Source organism: Camelus dromedarius, chromosome 22 (genome assembly GCF_036321535.1).
Source record: "Camelus dromedarius isolate mCamDro1 chromosome 22, mCamDro1.pat, whole genome shotgun sequence".
NCBI classification, from domain to species: domain Eukaryota; kingdom Metazoa; phylum Chordata; class Mammalia; order Artiodactyla; family Camelidae; genus Camelus; species Camelus dromedarius.
In genome coordinates, this window is record NC_087457.1 from 8,649,114 (window position 1) to 8,669,985 (window position 20,872).

The window sequence follows — 20,872 nt, forward strand, 5'->3', positions numbered from 1 at the left end:
CCTGTCAGTCCTGGAGGCCAGGATGGCGTGACCAGAGGAGGCGCTCTACAGGGCTGGAGAGCCCGTGGTGACGGCTGGAAAGGCGCAGAGCTCACCGGCCAGATGTGTTCCTGCAGTGGTGCTGGCCTTGGATGGGCACGTGGAGGGGCCAAGGCTGAGCAGGTGGGGGGGCCGGGGTAAGAGGAGCAGTGAGGAGGGTGCCAGAGGGGTGCACACTGGACCAGCCACTGGGCACCTGCGGGTTCAGATGCACTTTGCTGTCTGGGGGTCCAGGCCTCCCTGGTCCCTGGGGACGCGAGCATGACGTGACTGGGAAGGAGGCTGGGTGTGCCTTGTACAGCACCCCTGTCATCTTTCCCACCCAGGCCTGGTGCTGATGGTCATATTGCAGCCTCATTTTTCCATCCACCATCCCAGGAACCCCTTCATGGTCTTGTGAGCGAGCAAAGGCAGAGGGGATCCCTCAGGAGGGTGAGAGTCCTAACTTGGGCTTCCTCGCCTCCCTGTGTTACCGAGTCCCAAGCTCATTCTGCTCGCCACGTGGCAGGCCAGTAAACCGGGAGATGAAGTGTTGGGGCAAAGAATAGTGACTTTATTCGGAGAGCCGGCTGACTGAGAAGATGGCATAATAATATCCTGGAGAACCATCTTCTCCAAGTCAGAATACAGGCTCCTTTTACCCAAAACGGGGGAGGGGGCATGGCTGGTTGCTGCAAAGTTCTTGGTGCAGGAATTCGCTGTTCTTGCAGCTGTCCACATGGGTCAGGTCTTGGTGCCCCTGTAAAGCCTCCAACAAAGCAAATGTCATTTTCTATTCTGCAACTTGTTATCTTTATAGGAATGGAAAAGTGTTAATATCCTTAAAGGTCAGAGCCTTGACAATAGGCTCTGCTGTATATTTCAGGCCAAAGGCAACATTGTGTTTCAAATGGTGCAGAAACAGCAAGACTAAGCCTAGAAAACAACTCAGGGTTAAAGCGAAAGGAGCAGGTCTAGTTTGCAGTCAGATTTGTTCTTTTCTACTACACCTGGTGCCCCCGCAGGGCTGGCTTCAGGGAGGCAGAGCGCCCCCAGCCCCAGCCACCCCAGACCCTGAGAGCCGCCTGCAGGGGGTGAGGAAGGCAGGGAGGGGGTTTGCAGCCCTGGTGAGATCGACTAGACATGGCTGATGGATGGACACTGACTGCAAAGTTAGAAAACCTCTAGGTTTTTCCTCTTTGGGGAGAGAGAGCGAGCCTCAGCAGAGGGCAGTGACCCTAAAGACAAACCCAAGAGCTCCTGGCAGCCTCTGCAAGTCCCCAGTGCTGGTCCTCGTGTCACATCATGTCCTACCTCAGCCCCAGTGGCTCCCACGGTGTATCTGTGTGGGACTGAGTTCATTTATTTAGCATAATTATGGCAGTATTTTTTAAACATGAAATTGCCACTTACTAGGGTCTGTGTAATCTTTTTTTAAATTTATTTATTTTTTACTTTATTTATTTGTGTGTGTGTGTGAGCTGTTAACAAAGGGAATGGAATAGGAAAGAATGAAAATGTCACTCTATTGACCGTCATCAGAGTTCCCTGGAAGTCTGTTTCAGTTGCTTGTGTCTGTGGGAGTGTGATTTACAACATGGTTGTTAGTTTGTCACCTGGTTGGAAGCCTTTGAATGCCCCTCCCTGTCCCCTCCCCTCCCATGGGAGCAGCAGCAGGCAGTCACGGGAGCCAGGCCATGCCTCCTCCTGGCCCCTAACACACAGGGCAGGAGCCCTGAGAATAAGCCAGGAGCACAGCCAGCTGAGTGGAGGATGTGGTTGTGCAGCTGTCGCGTTCGCCTCGACTGGTTAAACTCCACAGCCACAGGGCTCAGGCACATCTGGGAGGTTGTCACTCAGCGGCCACCCTGCCTCCCACCGACCATTTGGAGCAGCTGCGGTTTTCCTGTGTCGTGTCCCGGTCATGGCACAGTCCACAGCTGCTTTCCCTGCAGAGCACAGGCTCTCGCTCCAGATTTCCCTGCGTCCCCCTGCCTTGTGGGGTCCTTCGTGAAATTCAGCTCCGGCTGTGAACTGCCCTCCAGACGTGGGGTCCGGGACACCCAGCCTGGGCATGGCTGCAGAGTCGGTTTCTGAGACAGTGACAGGAGCTTTGAGGACGTTCCAACGGCTGACACCCCAGAGGGCTGCCTTTGACTAACTGTGTGTCCTGTTCTAGGGGCGTTTTCTGTTGTTCACATCCGACCAGCTGTCTTTGTTTGGTGTTATGTCAGATTAGCCGTCGTGCTGCTGTTTGGTCTGTGTGTGTGTACCTGTGTCAGCGCACTGTGTGAGCTGAACAGCCCGCTGTGTCCTGGTCTGCAGAGTGAGTGCGGTTGGCTGGTGGTGTCTGGGCCCCGGTTCCTCGGCGGTAGAGCGGGGACCGTAGTGACCCCGACCTCACAGGGTGGGAGGGTTAGAGGGATAACGAAGTACGCGGCCCAGGGCATCCTCACTGGTCCGCACTTTCTCTATGGTCCCGTGGTCTCAAGTTTTGTTTTCATTCTAATTTCAGAAGTGTGATTCTAAAACCTTCTGACTGTATCCATGGAATCATTTGTTGAATATTGTAAAAATGCATTTAAATAAGCTTAAAATGAAATCTCTAATAACTTTACAAAAATTGTATGAAGCCTGTGTGAAGAAAGGGACGAAACATAAAGCATGAAAAAGAAGAACCAAGTAGAGGAAATGTTTTACCATTTCTGAGACAGAAGGGCACAACATTCTGAAAATGTCAAGTTAATGTATTCAGTGAATTTCGGTGCCAGTCAACGTCATAGGGCAGGGCAGATGGTGGGAAGTGTTGCTATTTTAATTTAAAGATGTCAGTTTTCAGTTTTTTAATTTTGGCAATTTTTTCACCTGGGCGATTAATTATATGAAAAGAGCCAGGAAATGTGTGTGGAGGACGAATTATGGGTGAGAATCTAGCCGCATTCAGATGGTTCTGGCCGTTCTGGAGTGTGAATCACCTACTGTGGCCACAAATGATTGTCAAAGAGACTTTGTTTTCAATAGTATTTTATTGCTTGGTGTTTTGCAGAGTGCTTGATGATCCACATCCACACCATCTTGTGTACCTTCACAGTGGTGTTTATCTACTCCGTGGCCCCAGGATATGTGGTGAGCATGTCTGCAGGGGTTGGGCGTGGCAAGAGCCCTGAGGGACAGGGATGAGGGGCACCTGCAGGGAGCCGCACTGGAGGGCCTGTCCCTAGGATGGGGAGGGAAGCAAGGGTGTTCAGAAGTGGGCCTGGGGTGTCCCGGGAAGCCAGGGTGAGGGGGACATCGGCCAGTGGGAGACATGTGATTGGCACTTTGTGGTGTGCCAAGGACAGAAGCTGGGTCAGTGAAATAGGAAGGAGGGGGTGGGGGGGGAACAGGATGCAGCTGAGGGGTTTAGGAGGATGGCAGGGGTCTCATGTCCTCCAGCCCAGTCCCTGGGGCTCCGCTTCTGGTAGTGAGGAGACTCGAAGGGCCAGGAGTGGGCAGGAGTATCCCAGGCCTGGCTGGTGGCACTGGGGGAGTGGGTGGGGCAGGGGGCCAGAGAATGCCAGGGAGGAGGGGGTGCTGTGTGCTCTGAGTGGGGACCCTCCATCCCCCTCCAGGTGGGCTGCCTGCTCTGGGCCAGGAGCTGCAGCCCCAACGGGTCCCTGGCGGTCCTGTCGTCTGAGGGCCGGGCCCTAGTGCTGCCCGCCCTGCCCGCCCTGCCCTGCAGGCTGTGCCCCATACCCTGCTCTGAGGTCTCATGGGCACCCTCCTGCTGGCCATATCCCTGCGGGTCTCCTCTTTGCCCAAATTGATCCCGCTTGTGGTGTCCCCACGTCCTGGACCTCAGCGGGCATGCGAAGACCGTGGGGTAGGTGCGCTGCTCCTGCCGGGCGTCCCACGGGCAGGCATCGCAGCTAGCCATCCGTGATGGCCTGTGCTGCGGTCTGCTGACGAGAAGCTCGTTCGTGCCAGGGCTTCTCCCCTTGTCCACTCGGGTGCCAGTTGCAGCAGTTCCTTGGGTTTCTCGGTGAGATGTGGCTCTCAGCCCAGGCCAGTCCCAGGCGCCTCTGGGGGTGTCGCATGTGTGGGGCCCTCGGTGGATGGATCTTGTGTTCTTGGCAGTGAATTGGGTTTTCCTCCTTCTCTTCCCCAAGGGGCAGCAGTTTCTCCAAGCGCAGCTTGGAGCCGATCCTGGCCATCCTGCTGTTCTCATGTGCGCTGGCCCTGACGCCTGTCACCTGGACGTCAAGCTGTGGCCGGACTACCTCTGGGCTGCGCAGGCAAGAGGAGCCCCTCTGCTTCCACGGGGGTCGGCAAGGGAGTCCCTTGGGAAGGGTGTCATGTGGGGGCTTCCGGCTAGACGCCAGCGGCCGTGTGGGTGGTGTTAGGTATAAGGACCCCCGCAGGGGGGCCTTGCAGTGGGGGAGAGAGATGAGGCTCCACCCCAAATACAGCAAGGGCAAGTGGGCTTGTATAGCCAAGGGGCAGGGTGGGGGCCGTGGCTGTAAAGTTATTAAGAGTAAAGGTCAGGGGGGAGGGGTTTCTGATTAAGCTGATTTAACAGGATTCATGCTGAGGACAGGCCTAGGTGATCGGACATCACCTGGGGAGGGTGGGAGGTGAGGAACCCGATCAGATGTCTGGGGTGATCGGATGTCAGGGATGGGGTGTCTGGGTGAACTGGCTCAGCAGCGTTCTTGCTAACACTGGACAATGCGGAAATGAAGAGGGACACCGCAAAGTCAGGGCCCAGTTGGGAAGAGAGTTGAGAGCCTGGTCCAGGAGAGAATCTTGTCAGGTGGCGGGCTGTTGAGCGAGTGAAGGAAGCTGGAAGGGTGGGCGAGTGGCTAATGGAGAATCCTGTCATCCCCAGGCAGAGGAGGAGCGGGACGACATGGAGAGGGTGAAGCTGGACAACAAGAGGGTCCTCTTCAACCTCCTGCCGGCCCACGTCGCCCAGCACTTCCTCATGGCCAACCCCCGGAACACGGTGAGTGTGCGGCCTGCGTGGCAGTGCTTCCCGGGCCCTGACACCCAGCAGGGTGCTCCTCCAAGCCGAGCTGCTCTGGGAGGGGCTGCAGGGCTGCAGGGCTGCAGCTGGAGGTCCAATCCAGAGAGTTTCTGCCTAGAAGGACATCATCAAGACGTCAGTTATTCCCAACTTGACCTGTAGATTGGACTCAAGCAACCCGGCTGCTGCATTGTTGGCCAAATCTGGAAATGATGTTTGACTTGCACCCCTTGGTGGAAGGCAGATGCTTAATTCTCTGGAGGTTCATTCAGAGTGTTACTTCTATCAATAGGTTATTTCTACTTATAGGTGATAGTTTATAGTATAAATGTATCAAAGCTTATTTGTCCATTCACCTGTTGAAAGAAATGTGTTGTTCCAGCTTTTGGCTGTTACAGGCAAAGATGCTGTGAACACTCACGTGCAAGTTTTTGTGTGGACGTATGTTTCATTGCTCTTGGGTGCATCCCAAGGGGGGGAACTGCTGGGTCCTATGGGATCTCTGTCTTTAGTCAGTTGAGGACTCTCAGATTGTCTCCCTGTGTACTAAGCATGCAGGGGGACAATCTGAGTTCAATCCCCAGCACCTCCATTAAACAGTAATATATGACTAAATAAATCTAAGTACCTTTCCCATCAAGAAACAATTTTTTTAAGGTTTTACTTGAGATGAGGTCCAGTTTTCTTTTCTGTATCAACCTTTTGGTGACACTTCTCAGGATGTATTAGCCCTTGTTTCCAAAGATAGTATCCTGTGTTTTTTTCCCTGAAGGCTTTACAGCTCTGCATTTTACACTGTATCTGCCAACACCGCATCGTCCTGCTGACTATAGCTATATGATAATAGCTACACTTAGGCAGGCAGATAATTTGTTTTCAACATTGTTTTAGCTATTGTAGTGCCTTTTTTAATGGAAATTTTAAAATATTCGATATCTACAAAGAAATCTTGACAGCACTTTGATAGGAATCGCATCAAACATGTATATCAATTTGGAGAGAATTGATAGAGGATGAGATGGAAGGAAAGGGGGTTGTGCACCTCTGAAGGGCGGGAAGCAGCTGAGATGGAGAGGAAGCAGGGCAGGATGAGACTTGAGGCATTGCACACCTTTGGAAGCACAACATTTCCCAGAGGCTGAGGATACAGGTGTGCCTGGCAGGTGAACTCTTTTGAGATTGGTTTCCACAAGCCTAGTGATTCTTCCAGGTGTGTGGTGTTTCACTCATACCACTTTTTCTTCTGCCTGTTAAAAATTTATTTATGTTTTATTGGAGTATAATTGACTTACATTGTTTCAGGGGTACAACAAAATGATTCAGTTACACATTACATATATTCTTTTTCAGATTCTTTTCCATTATAGGTTATTATAAGATATTGAATCTAGTTCCAGGTCCTTATTTTTCATCTATTTTGTATGTAGTAGTGTGTATATGTTAATCCCAAATTCCAAATTTATCCCTCCCCCCTTTCCCCTTTGGTATCTCTTAAGTTTGTCTTCTGTCTGTGAGTTTGTTTCTGTTTTGTAAATAAGTTCATTTGTATAATTCTTTTAGATTATACACGTAAGTAATATATGATAGTTATCTTTCTCTGACTTACTTCACTTACTATGATAATCTCGAGGTCCTTCCATGTTGGTGCAAATGGCATTATTTCATTCTTTTTTATAGCTGAGTAGTATTCCATTTTATAAATACCACTTCTTTATCCAGTCATCTGTCAATGGACATTTAATTTGCTTCCATTTCTTGGCTGTTGTAAACAGTTCTGCTATGTGCATTTGGGTGCATGTATCTTTACAAGTCAAAGTTTTGGATGGTTGTACTTCCTGGGCCAGCAATTGAAGTCCTGCTTGTTTATTCTATAAGTTTGTACAGTTTTACGAGTTTGAAATAAGTTTGCGTAGTTATGCAGGCTTCTCTCTAATACTCTTCAATTGGACACAATTCCTGTGCCGCTCTGTCTACTTCTTTAACTACCACATTGAACTTCGAGCCAAAGAAATGATGTGTGTGTGTGGGGCGTGGGGTGGGATGACTTAGAAAGCCCAATAAGGAGATTCCTCACTAGGGGGTAGGTGGCACTTGTTTTCCCTCCAAAAAGTTACTTTTTTACCAGCTACCTGATCCCCTAGTACTTCCTCTCCTTTTAATTAACATTCAGAACTATAGAAAAGTACAAAGAATTCTGGATGTCCTTTACTGAGAACCAACTGTTTACCTGTATCACATTGACTGTATATATAGAGAAAATAGAGTTTCATTTGGGGGAGTTGTGAGCTGTTTGTAAGTAAATTATAGACATCAACACTACATAGTTCAGCACGTTTCTTGTCAAAACAAGGACATTTTCTTACATAAAAATCCACATTATAGAAATTATATATTGTGTGTGTGTATATATATATATATATATATATATATATGCTGATTTACAGTATAGTCCATGTTAAAATTTTCCCCATTGTCCTGAAATGTTCTTTCTTTAATTTTTAATTTTATTTTTGGGGGGGGTGAGGTGTTTGGATTTATTTATTTGTTTATTTATTTAAATAGAGATTCTGGGGCTTGAGCCCAGGACTTTGTGCATGCTAAGTATGCGCTCTGCCACTAAGCTATACCCTCCCGCCATCCCCCAAAATACTCTTTCTCTGTGTTGGATCCAGGGTTTGAATTATGCACAGCTTTGATAAATAACATTGTCTCTCTGTAAGATAGTCTGCTGCTTTGTTTTCATGAAATTGACAGGCCAGCAGTCCATTTGTCCCATTATTAGTGACGCTAACTTTAGTCTTTGGTTACAGTGGTCTCTGTCCTTCAAGTCTCTATTATAAAGGAACTTTTTCTTCTTTGTAATTCATATCTATGGGCTAGAACTTCCAGGCCTTTTGAATATCCAGTTAATAACCTTTCATTTGCTAGTTTTAGCCATTCCCCATTATCTCAGTTGATTACACTGGTGATTGCAAAAGAATAGCCCACAGGTTTTGACTGAACATGAAGAGGTCTGCACTAAAAAGTGGCCATAAAAGCCAGTTGAGGGGATATTAGATGTGACCGAGCCAGCTTCATCTCCATCAGCAGAGCCATGTAGCACTGACATCACGCCCCATCGGGGGTCTAGTACATTACTTAAAGCAGTGTGGTTTTGTTTGGTTTTGTTTTTTAACAGGACTACTGGGGACTGAACCCAGGGCCTTGTGCATGCTGAGCACACACTCTAACACTGAGCTGTACTCCCCCTCCCCCATGTGTCTTTTTAAATGAATAAAACAAGTTTCTTTAGAGACGGAAGCCGGGGTCACACAGTTTGGGCCAGAGTGGCCAGGCAGTGCACACGATGTGAGCTTCAAAATCGAGGCAGATTCAAAAGTTCAGACTTAGGGCCTCAAGGACCTTGAACTGTGGGGCCCCTTTAGAGCCCCCGTCATGACCCTTGAAGACAATTTCTGAATCTTTTTCCTCTTCATTAAATGGCAGGAATTACTCCTCATGCCTGGAGGTTACGGGGTCACCGGTCAGTGAAGTCCCCAGTTCCCACCCCAGCATGCTGAGGGGAAACAGACACCCCCCCTTTAGACTCAGTTTGGCAGCTGTGTGGTCCTCGCACCCCAAGCCTGGCCTCCTGCCTTCCAGGCTCAAGCCCAAACACTTTTTTCTAAGGGAAGAGTCGACAGCATCCTCTCCCCTGGCGTTCCCAAGGCCAAAGAGTTCTGGTGCCAAAAGAAATGAGTCAGAGCACTGCAAACCCCTGTAAACTTGGAGCCGGCTGGGCCCACCAGGGCTCGGGGGAGGGCCAGGGAGTGGGAAGGTGGGAAATGGTCCTCAGGGGAACAGGGTGGGGTGAGCGGGGCTCTGTGAGTTCCAGATTGGACAGCCAGGCCATGGCCCTGACCCGGGGATGGTCCGGGCTGGGATGAGTGGGCTGAAGCTGAGGTCGGGTGGGGGCGAGTCCTGTTGGGTTGGGCAGGGCCCACCCAGCAGCTCTGCTCTGTCTGCGCAGTGCTTGGCCACTGTGTGAGGCCCGGCCCAGGTGTTCAGCAGTCAGTTGAGAGTCCCTGGAGATGGTTACACCATCTCAGGGGAAGAATCTCCCACCAAGGGTGGAAGCTCCTGGGGACCTGGAGAACCCTGGGGTGCTCCTGGTCCAGACATGGCTATTTGAAGCTATATTTGGTGTGCGAGCCTGTCCTGCACCGGGGTGGCTGGGTGGTTGGCTCTGGGCCCGAGTGATCATTTTCTTGTCCGAACAGGCCCAGGTGGTTATCAAATCCTGTATTTCAAGCAAGTGAGCAAATTCATGCTTGAGGTGCGGACTCTGGAGTCTTCGTATCGCACTGAGTTCCTGGTTTTCAGCCCTGACTTGTCCAAGTTCAGGACCAAGTGGACGCTCCAGTCCATGACCGAGTGGCAGCGCTGGAGGCAGGAGCAAGGTGAGCGGGCTTCCCCTTCCCCATCCCTTCTCATCCCTCCCTCATGATCCCTTCCGGTCTGGGCTGTGCCCAAAACTCCTGTGGCATTGCTGTCCATTGATCCTAGGGACCCTGGGCTGGCCTCTTAGGGCAGCGTGGTCAGACCTCAACACTCTTCCTCATGGCCCCCCCAACCCCATGTTGGAGTGAGCCCAGTTGGCCCCACGTGCCGAGGTTCTGGAGAATCCCAGGCCCAGCACGCCCAGCTGGGATGCCCCAGAAATGACATCTGACAGAGGCCGGGAGCTGCATTAGGCTCTTCCTGTTTGGACAGCTACCATAATCAGAAATCAGAGTAGTGAAAACAAGAAGAATATTACAAATAATTCAGGCAAACAAGCCAATAAGAATCCAATAAGAAATTATGAGTTGAGAAAAGGACTCTGGGATAGACACTACAGCCTGAATTAAAGTAACTGATCAACACATTGCTGTTTTACAAGCTTAATAGAATTTCCTTTACAATACTGAAAGCTGAGTTCAATGGAAAGGCGATCACAAGATTTATTGGGCACGTGACATAAAACTACATATACTGGAGTGTTTTGTGGGAAGAAAAGTATCTTTCACTCAGCACTGAAATGTCCCTGTCCAGAGAGGGCTATCCCAGTGCTCAGCTGAGGAGCCTCGGCCCTGAGTGTGGTTTTGACTCCTGGACACCAGGACACTGCACACGCAGGTGAAAAAAGAGTTCTCGGTGTGAGCAATGAAATGGAAAGTCTGCTGACTTACATGGGCTGCTGCACACACACACTCACACATGCACACACTCACCAAGCCAACAAACAAGAGGCCCACCATCCGCTGGGGGTGGCGGCACCACCCTTCAAGCATGGGTGGGAGAAAGAAGTGAATGATGCACCGATCAGTGAGGACCTCAGGCCCCCAGGACACAACGGGGCACGTGGGCACCAGGCCGGCTGGGAGAGGCCCCCTCTCACTTAACACAAAGTTGTGCGCTTTAGAATGTCCACTTTGAAAGCACACACATGGGTGATATTTCCGTTGAGTTTTTCAGCTTTTTTAACACACTGTAGTTTATAAGCCTATGTAATACAATTTATCTTATTTTTGTATGTGATACATTGTGTTTTAAAAAAAATTTTTATTGAAGTGTAATTGATTTACAATGTTAGTTTCAGGTATAAAATGATTCAATTATACACACACACATACATATATTTTTTTCTTTTCAGATTCTTTTTTATTATAGGTTATTACAAGAAATTGACTATAGTTCCTTATGCTATACAGTAGGTCCTTGTTGTTTATCTATTTTATATAATGTAATGTGCCTCTGTTAATCCCCAACCCCTAATTTATCCCTCCTTGCCCTTTCCCCTTTGGTAACCATAGTTTGTTTTCTATGTCTGTGAGTTTGTTTTTGGTTTGTAAATAGAATTGTATCATTTTTTTAAAAAGATTTCACATATAAGTGATAACATATATTTGTCTTTCTCTGACATATTCACTCAATACGATAATCCCTAGGTCCAATTATTTTAAAAATCTGTACTGTAAATTACTTTATTGGCACTTTCAAACTTTTCCACCATTGGCTATGAAAATAGGAATTCAATGTAATATTCAAATGCCTATTAAAGAGAAAGAGGGTAGAATGCAGTAAAGGGTTGACTTGGACTATGGTTCATGAAAAATAATTATTCCAGTTTTGGGATATAAATATTTCTGGGTAATACTGACTTCTGATGTCACAGTTGTCTTTAAATAGTTTCAGGTACATTCTAAGCAGCACCTTCTATTCCCACTTAATTATTCTAGAAAAAAGCTAATGATGGATGATGGACTTGGCAAATTTATCCTAAGAACTTGATGAATGTGTTTATACTATGTGTGGAATATCTACAAAATGCCCATCTTAGGCGCTTTTATACCAATATGAAGTGTGCTGAAAAACAGAGGCAGATGAAAAGATACATTGTCTCATTTTCTTTTTTCTTTTTATTGAAGGATAGTCAGCTTACAATATTATGTCAATTTCTGATGTACAGCATAATGTTTCAGTCATCCATATATATGCATATATTCCTTTTCATTATAGGTTACTGCAAGATATTGAATAAATTTCCCTGTGCTGTACAGTAGAAATTTGTTGTTTATCTGTTTTATATATGGTAGTTAGTATCTGCAAATCTAGTTACACTTGAGGAAATTGAACTGAGAGGGCTGTTCTACACTCAAGAGGCTACAATTGTGGTGAAAAGGAAAGCCAATACATGTTCATTTATAGTAGGAATATCTAAGATGTAAATATTCATTTACATTTTAAATAGAAAATTAAGAACCAGTATCATGGATCCTCCTAATAGAATAATTCCCGATTTTAAGCAAAAAAACCAAATTAACCATTTTATCTACTTATCTATCCATCCATGCATCCACCTAACTAACTAACTAATTGAGAAATCTTAACCTACTTAGCGCTGAAAAGAACAGGAATTGTGAAAAGTTAGCAGCCAGCTTTTTTTGGAGTGCCTGAAGGATTTGAGGATGAAAGGTATTTTCCTTATAAAGGACATCCCAGATGTTCAGAGAGATCATTAAAAAACTAGAAACTTTCCAAGAGACAAAAAGGATTCTGGGCTCTGGCTGGAAGCTTCACATAAATGCATCATGTATCTTTTCTGTCTCGTGCTGTTGAGGAGAGCAGATAGAGACAGCCTCCCTGGGCTGCTGTCTCGGAACTGCTCCCATCCCAGGAATGAGCCTTTTCACACCCCGGGTTTGCTCACTCTGACAGAGAGCGAGGGGTCCTCCTTTTGGAGAAAGCAGTAACCAGCTCTCTCCCTTCTGGACTGTTTGTAGAAGCCACTCTTTCCCTGCCAGCTTTGGTTCTCACTCAGTCTACCCTGGTGCATGCTAGGAAAGTAGGATCTGTCACCACAGGTCCATGTGTGCTCTCACTAAGGGACCCACATGCGGACACTGAGAGAAGGCACAGGGAAAGCCACAAGGATTTATACCAGTCACGTGGTTTCAATCCCCTGGCTGTTCAGACCGTTCAGCCCAACCCTGGGTTGGAGTTTACATCAGAGCGACAGCAGATGCCTGCGGGAAGAGCCCCCTTGTACCTTTCAGCCGCAGCACAACCGGCCCCTCTTCCAGCCTGGAAGCAACTGACTGTTCTTGGCTGGGAGCACTTAAAACCAGCCTCTGCATGTATTTCCAATTTCTGCTGTCTGCCAAAGCCAGCCCAGCATGTGTAGCTTTGTATCACACAGGCAATAGGTCCTGTGACAGACCTTTCTATTAAACTCAGCCTGAACAGTTAAAATTCGGTTCTATAAACTTTATATGCACAGACTTTTCTCCTTTCACCTGGACTGTGTGCTGTTGGGAACGGATAATGAGGGGGCTATGTTTCCTCCAATTAGAACTGCTGGACCCTCTGCTGATCCCCTGACCGGCAGCTAGACCTCTGCGGGACTCCAGCTAAACGCAGTGAGGAAAGTTCGAAGCCAGAGATGGCTGAATCCCCAGCAGGGGAACACTGCCAAGCCGAGGGAGGGTGTAGTGCGTGGAAATGTCCGCAGCATCTCCAGCGGGGTTTATACAATGATGTGCAACTAAATGTTTAATAACCAGCTCTCCAGAGAAAAATTATATATAATATATTATTACTGATAATAAGCAGAAACATCACTTTATTATAAGTAATGTGGTGTGTGAAGCTTATGTATAAAGTTTATACAGCACAGAATTTGCAAATAATAATAAAATATATATGCTCTATGTTGTGAATTCCATAGAGCAATAAGCTTTTGTTGATTTTTACCAAATTCTACATTTGTACCCAACCTATGGTTGTGATTCAACAGGAATTTGACAAATGGTACTGCCTCCTGTCAACAGAAATAATCAACAAACAATCTATAATAGGAAGAGAAAACAGTTTTATTTGAACCAAAATGAATTCAGGAGACAGCCTCTCGGATAACTCTGAGGAACTGCCCCAGAGAAGCATGGCTTTCAGCACACTTTTACATCTTGTGAGAACAAACAAGTCAGGGGTACATTCCTTCAATGTTTCAAGAAACAAGCACACAGATCAGGACGTACACAGTGAGTCAGTGTGGCCTCGGCACCTGGCCAGGGAGTCTCATCATCAAAGGAGGACCAGCATTGTGTTCCAGGAAGGGAGGTACTTAATCCCTTATTTGTAATATGGCCATTCTTTACTTCTGGGCAATTCACTGTTTTCTTTAATAATTAAAGCAGAGGTACAATGTATGTTTGATAGGCTACAGACTGTTTTAGTTAGCACAAAATTCAACTAACTCATGTGTAAGTCACAACGGCTTCCTCATACTTCAATATGGGAGAGGAAAAACAAGGTTGGATTCCCACCGAGCTGACCGGTTAAAACAGGTCCTAGCTGTTTGCAAGGGAGCAAGTCTAGGTCATCATTTTGAGTAAATATAAACATAAGACAAATTATGATTTGAATTTTCCTTCCAGATCAGGCATATGGGTGAAATACTTTGTATTTGAACAAAATTTGTTTGCCCTGGAGATGTGAATGGTTCTCCCGCAAAACAAAACGTTGAGACTGCTGAGTTGGAAAACATCACTTAATCACCCCAGAAACTCTCTTCTCTTGACCTGATTTCCTAGAAATCCTTAATCTGCGGATCACAGATGCTGCGACATCATCAGGGAGGCTCTAGGAACTGGGAGACAGCCACCCAGTGTGGCCGTGGGTGAGAGTGGGACCAAGTCCAAACTCCGAGTGGCTCATCACCCAGATCACACTCTCAGCACAGAGCTGCAGACTGGCCTCTGCACGCTGTGGGTCTACCCCTGGGGGTCAGGCCAAGGTCCTCTCCCCGGGGCCTGAGGGTCCTTTTGGGCCCCACACTTCACACCTGGTGAGCCCCTCGTCCATCCAGCGCTGTGTCTCCCTACGGGTACCAGATTCCGGTACTCCCACTTGCCAAGGAGCCCGGAGGCCTCAGAGGGGCTGGAGCGCACCCGTGGTGGGGGCTTCAGTCAGTCATGAGGCCAACGGCTACTGCCCCCCCCCCCCCCGGCAGCTCTTCCCTGAATACCACTCTCCCAGGTCAGCTCCTGGAGCCCCAGGTATTTAGTTTCTGAGTCATACAGGATTAAAATTCATTTTGGTGATCTTTACATTTAATGTTGAAACTTTTAATATTAAACACTATTTACAGCCAGTTGTTTAAAAAATATTTTTACACAAAGTTGAAAACAAAGATAGCTCTTAATAAATAGTATGAAAACAATGATATGTGCGCACACACCAGAAACTGACAGTGAAAGTGACTATACTTCGATTAAAATTAATGAAGTTCACATGGCAAAAAAAAAATTGAGCAATTACCCATATGCCTGCCACTGAGGTCATGCTCTCTGCCACTCACCTTTTTTTTCCCTATAAATATTTTTTTTTATTGAAGAATAGACAGTTTACAATGTTGTGTCAGTTTCTGGTGTACACATAACATTTCAGCTATATATATATTTTTTTCTTTTTCATATTCTTTTTCATTATAGGTTACTATAAGATACTGAATGTAGTTCCCTGTGCTCTGCAGAAGAAACTTGTTGTTTATCTATTTTACACACAGTAGGTAGTATCTGTGTCATGCACTCTTAATTGGACAAAGCTGTGTGGGTTTAGGGTTGACCATCTGTCCCATGCCCTTTCTAGGCATCTCACTGTGCTGAGTAGTTTGATCATCCCCTTTTTGGGGGTCCTAGGAACAATGCTACCTGAGGTCTTGCGTGACAACTTGGATGTCAATATGTTTATATCTGTAAGTCAGATTTTTTAGCTATAAAACTCATGGTCCACAGTTTCTTTTGGGGAGTGACTTTAAATATGTTATTCCATTTTCTTCTGACATAAAACATTGCACTCAGAAATGGTGAGTGAGATCCTCATTTTCTTTCCTTTTTACAGTGTATCATTTCCCCCCTTTTCCTCAGATGTCTAAGGATTTCTTTAGTAGACCAAATCCTGCCATTGGTCGTTCTGAGTCACTGCTCAGTGTACCTGTCTAGGTGAACTTTGAATATATTTCTTTATTTCCAGCAAATTTTCTGAATTACAACATTTTTTTTGTAGTATTGAAGTATGGACAGCTTACAATGCTGTGTCAATTTCTGGTGTACAGCGTAATGTTTCAGTCATCCAGATACATACATATATTCCTTTTCATTATAGGTTACTACGAGATATTGAATATAGTTCCCTGTGCTATAAAAATGATAACTTTTAATACTTGCTTTGTGCCTTGCCTTTGTTTTTCTTTTTCAGGCACTCCAGTGATTCAACTTCAAACGCTTATCTTCAAATTGTGACATTTTGTCACAAATCTTTATCGTCTCTTGTTTGATTTATTTTTTAGCCTTTTCCTCTTTCCACCTTCCATTTCTCACAAGGCGCTGTCTGGCACTTTGCTGCTATGACTTTACACTTCATTCATGAAGTGATTTTTTTTCCATTTTTTCTCATTCTTTCCCGAGTTCTGTCCTTTCATCTGAGTTTTTTCTCATTCTAATTTATGATGTCATTTAATGCCTTATATCATTTTCTTACTCTCTTTTATTTTGTTTCTGAAAAAAGCACCTGCAGTCCAGGGAGCACATCAAGGAGGAAGGCCTTCATCGTCTCTAGTGGTGTTGCTCTGAAATCCTTCTCCTTCGTGCCCTGTAAGTACCTGGGACTCAACATCAATATTCTTCTGTCACTAAATTTTATAAGAAATTTGTTTTCTTGATTTTATGGAAAGCAGTAAGATGTGAATAGCCTTTCTCTCCTGTCGTTGTTGTGAAATGCTAAAAAAAAAAAGGGGGGGTACCTTGCTTCTGAAATTTTCTCAGCTCTGTTCTCCTGCCCTCTCTCTGGAGGTCTGTTTTCTCATTACTGCCATTGCAGCTGCCCTGTTCTATTTGAGATAGTGAGCATCTTGTACAGCTCAGGAGGGCCTGGCAACATCTTAGGACTGTCAGCATCTCCCCCAAATCTACAGCTCTCCCCTTTAAATGGTTATATATTTTCAGACCCAGCCTAAAAATTATTTTCAATTATATATCTTTTAAAATTATTTCATTTCTGAGTTATTTTTAACTAGCCTTAATAAATATTTTATTATATGTATAGTATATGTATAATAATTATATGCATGTACCATGTATGTATATTATATGTATTATAATTATTCAATTTTAGTTTCTTATTTTAGTCATGGGTTTTCTTTGATTTTTGTTATGTATATTTGAGTCATTTGATGTTAGAGTTGTTTAATTTCATTTAGTTAACTGAAAATGACAATAGATTATTTAGCAAACACAATCATCTCTGTGCTAGGTTTTTGGGAAAAAAATTCATCAGATTAAGATCCCAGCTCAAAGAAGCTTACAGTCCTAGACAACCTCAAATACATTGCAACGTTTTGAGTGTCATTTATAAGTATACAAGTGAAATTTGATGGAGGTGACTGTCTCTTCCTAGGGTAGCTGGTAAAGGGGGAAGTGGTAACATTGGACTCTTGGGAAGAAGAAAAGGAATGAAATTTGATGCATTTGCAAAGTCTGAAGGTTATCGTTTTGTTTATATCAGATTTGCCTATTTTGAGAGACTTTAGAGGGCTTTTTACTATTTGGTTTTGGTTTATTTTTTTAATGGAAGTACTAGAGATTGAACCCAGGGCCTCCTGCATGCTAAGACTGTGCTCTACCACCGAGCTGCACCTTCTCCCCTAGTTTTAGTTTTTAAGTGGGTGTTTTTTTATCCCTAGCTCTTTAGACTCCTAGCTATGTAGGCTCAGAATCACGTCTGGCGGGGCCTGCGGCTTTATCAGCAGAGGGCGATCAGGCACAGACAGCAGGTTCCCCACGGGGCCTGGTGTGTTATCACAGGGCTCCCAAGTACAGTCTTTTTTTTTTTTTTTTTAATCTATTTTTATATTATAGTGACTAACATTTGTAAATTTCAAGCTCAAATTTCTCCCTTCCCACCCCCTTTCCCAGGTAACCATAAGATTGTTTACTATGTCTGAGAGTCTGTTTCTGTTTTGTAGATGAGTTCATAGTGTCCTTTTTTCCGGGTTTTTTTTTTTTTTTTTGATTCCACATATGAGTGATTTTATATGGCATTTTTCTTTCTCTTTCTGGCTCACTTCACTTAGAATGATGATCTCTAAGTCCATCCATGTTGCTGCAAATAGCATTATTTTATTATTTTTTATGGCCGAATAGTATTCCATTGTATAAATATACCACAACTTCTTTATCCAATCATATGTCGATGGACATTTGGATTGGTTCCATGTCCAAGTATAGTCTTAAATACTCCCCCACACTCCATGTAAAAGCAGTGTTTTGGAAATAGCCTCTAAAAAGTAATGACTCTAAATTTTTTAACTTATTTTTTTAAACAATTTAAGTGAATGTAAGAAATGTCCACCATGATTGATTACTGTGCATCTTGAAAACATGTGCCTAAGCTAAGAGTTATGTGGCTCAAAACACAAAAATGGTGCTCTCCTACAAACAAATGGGCTCACATTCCAGGATTTCAGAAATGCACTTCCAGGCTTCCTGTGCCCAGAGCTCTCACACCACTCACAGCCAGGGGACTGTCCGTGCAGGAAGTCATTGAATCAGGGTCACAGTGCATCTGAAACACCTTCCCCTGGCATCTCTCTTCACCAAAGGACAAGAGCTACACCATACGAGGCCCCCTCAAGACCTGATCCCTGCAACCCTGTCCCAGAATCTTCCAGGAATGGATGACAGTGTGTAACATGGTGGATGAACCCCGGGCCAGGGTGACGGTGTCCCATGGGCAACGTGAGCATATTCTGCACAGAGCTCGCTGGGAAGAACCTTGGTCTACGTCACTTACAGACTGAAGAGAATTTACATAATTAAGCTATAGGCTTGTCATTTGCTTTCCAAATGATGAGCAAAAGGGCTTTCCCTGATTGTACCCAGAGTCGGGAGACCCAGAGAAAAGAATATCAAATTGTTGGCTCTTCTCTGCTGAGACGTGAAGCACAGTAATTTTTATCTTTGAACCTGTGATTTGTAGCAGAGCACGAGGACAGGAGAGGAGATGCCGCGGGTGGCACGTGCACCGGGAGGCTCAGGCAGGTGGCACGGCTGGCCGTGGGAAATGTGCAGCCCAGCCCTTGGTCTGATCCCGTTAGGTTTTCAGTCTCCTATGCAGGGATGGTTTCTGAAGTCAGGATTTGGGACTTGTCCTGGCCCCAGGATGGCTCTTTGTGGCTGTTCCTTTCCCTGGTTCTCTCTGGTAAACCAGCCAGCCCACAGTCTAGCTTTTATCTCTAATGGATCTACCAGTCTCCTCTTAATTGCTTTTGACCACCAGTTCCATTATTTTTGAGGGAACTCTTTAGCTTGGATGTTCCCATATTCTGTTGTTGTAAATAAAGTCAGTTCCTTTGGGAAGTCCTCCAGATCACTTTTTTTATGATCTGCTTCTCTCTCTGGGCTAGAGAGTGGGAGAGCTCTAGAGTGGAAGGTGGGGGACAGGCACACTTCTCTGTCACCTGCTTTAGGAGCTGGAGGGTGTTGGTAGCCAGATTGTCTTGGCTTGCTGATCCTGGCGGGGACACTTTGCTTTGCAGGCTGGGGTGAGGACAGCGAGGGTTCCAGTATTGTCAGTGCATGATGCCCAAGGGAGAGTGTCCAGAATAGGGGCTGGACAGAAGAAAGAGCCCCAATCTCTTGGTCACTCTTGCCCAGTACTTTGCCTGTGCAAGGGGCACCTGGGGACAGAAAGAGAAACGCTGACATCCTGCCCTCCCAGGAGGATGCTGTAACTCTCTGACTGGGGGCTGGAGGGAGCGGGAGCCTGTGCCCCTGGCTGCAGCCATCCAGGGTAGACTTTTTGTCCTGCTGAGCTGGGAGAGGGCAGGGAGGCAGCCAGTGGTGACTCAAGCACCACAGACTTTTGCTGTTCTTACTAAGTGTTTTTGGTAGGTTTTCTTGAATAAATTTTTCTTCATTTGCTATATGCTCAGAGGTCCATTTCTGGAGACTAATTTTTGAAAAATAATCTTTACCAGTTTCACTGGGGAGTTGAAAGTGGCAGTCCTAGGCGGGACTCGAGGTCATCTGTCATTCAGTAAAAGCTGATGGATGCAGGTTCGTAAGTAGAGGTATTTTAAAATCTGTGGCATTTATAAAGTCTGAAATCTGTGTCCATTTATGCTTTCTCCAATTTCCTCTGGTTCCTATTTGGGGAGTTTTGTTTCCTTTTGTGGTTGGTTATGTTTGACTGCACGCTGGGTGGTAGTCTTGAAAAAAATGAATGATAGGGATTTCCTTATACCAAGAATAAAGGTCCCGTCCTCCAGGTGGCTCTGCATGTGCGTGGGTCATGGACCCCACTCACAGCTTCATGTGGCCCCTGGCTGGTCAGACTGCAAGCCTGCAAGTGCAAACCTACCCCTTCCCTGGCCTTCTCCTTTCGTTTTGTTGCCAGGGCCTTGCACTTGAGCGTTTACAGCATGTCTTATCCTGCTAGGCTCTCTGAAGCCCCAGTGTGATGTGGGGAGTGTTTCCTCTAAGGCTCCTGAGAGGGTTGATTTTACACATCAGCTTGCCTGGGCCACAGTGACAGGGTATCTGGTCAAAAATTATTCTAGCTCTTTTAGTGAAGGTTTTTTGTTGTTTGTTTTTTTTTTAAATAAGCTTAACCTTTAAATCAGTAGACTTTGAAGGAAGCAGACTGCTGTCTGTAACATGGGTGGTAGAGTGCATGCCTAGAATGCACAATGTCCTGGGTTCAATCCCCAGTACCTCCAAATCAATCAATCAATCAATCAATCAATCAATCAATCAATCCTAATTACCTATCCCCCCCAAAAGAAGATAATACTGTCTACATCACTGGGTTTTTGTAAGAATTAGTTGAGTTAATGCCTATAAAATATTTAGAGTAACGCCCGGCACTGAAGCGCTAGGTGAGTGTTTATCATTGTCATTATCATCACATTTCCTTGTGTGCGTCATCCATTGCGCTAAACGTCCCATTTTGGCAGGAAAACCAGCCAGTTACTCAAGTCCTCCTCCTGCTCAGTGTTATGGCTCCACTGAAGAATACTTAGAGAATTTCTATGTGCAAGTAATGCCTCAGTCTGTTCCAAGCCATCTTTTAGAGTTTGTTCCTTTTAAGTGTTTAATAATTTTCCATTGTATGATATGCTATGACTTGCTTATTCGTTTATCATTTGATGGGCATTTGGGTCACACCCAGTTTGGACTTATTATGAAGAATTTTGCTGTGACCATTAGTGTGTAGGTAAGTTAAAAACATATGTGTAGACATGTTTTCATTTCTCTTCACAAGAACGCT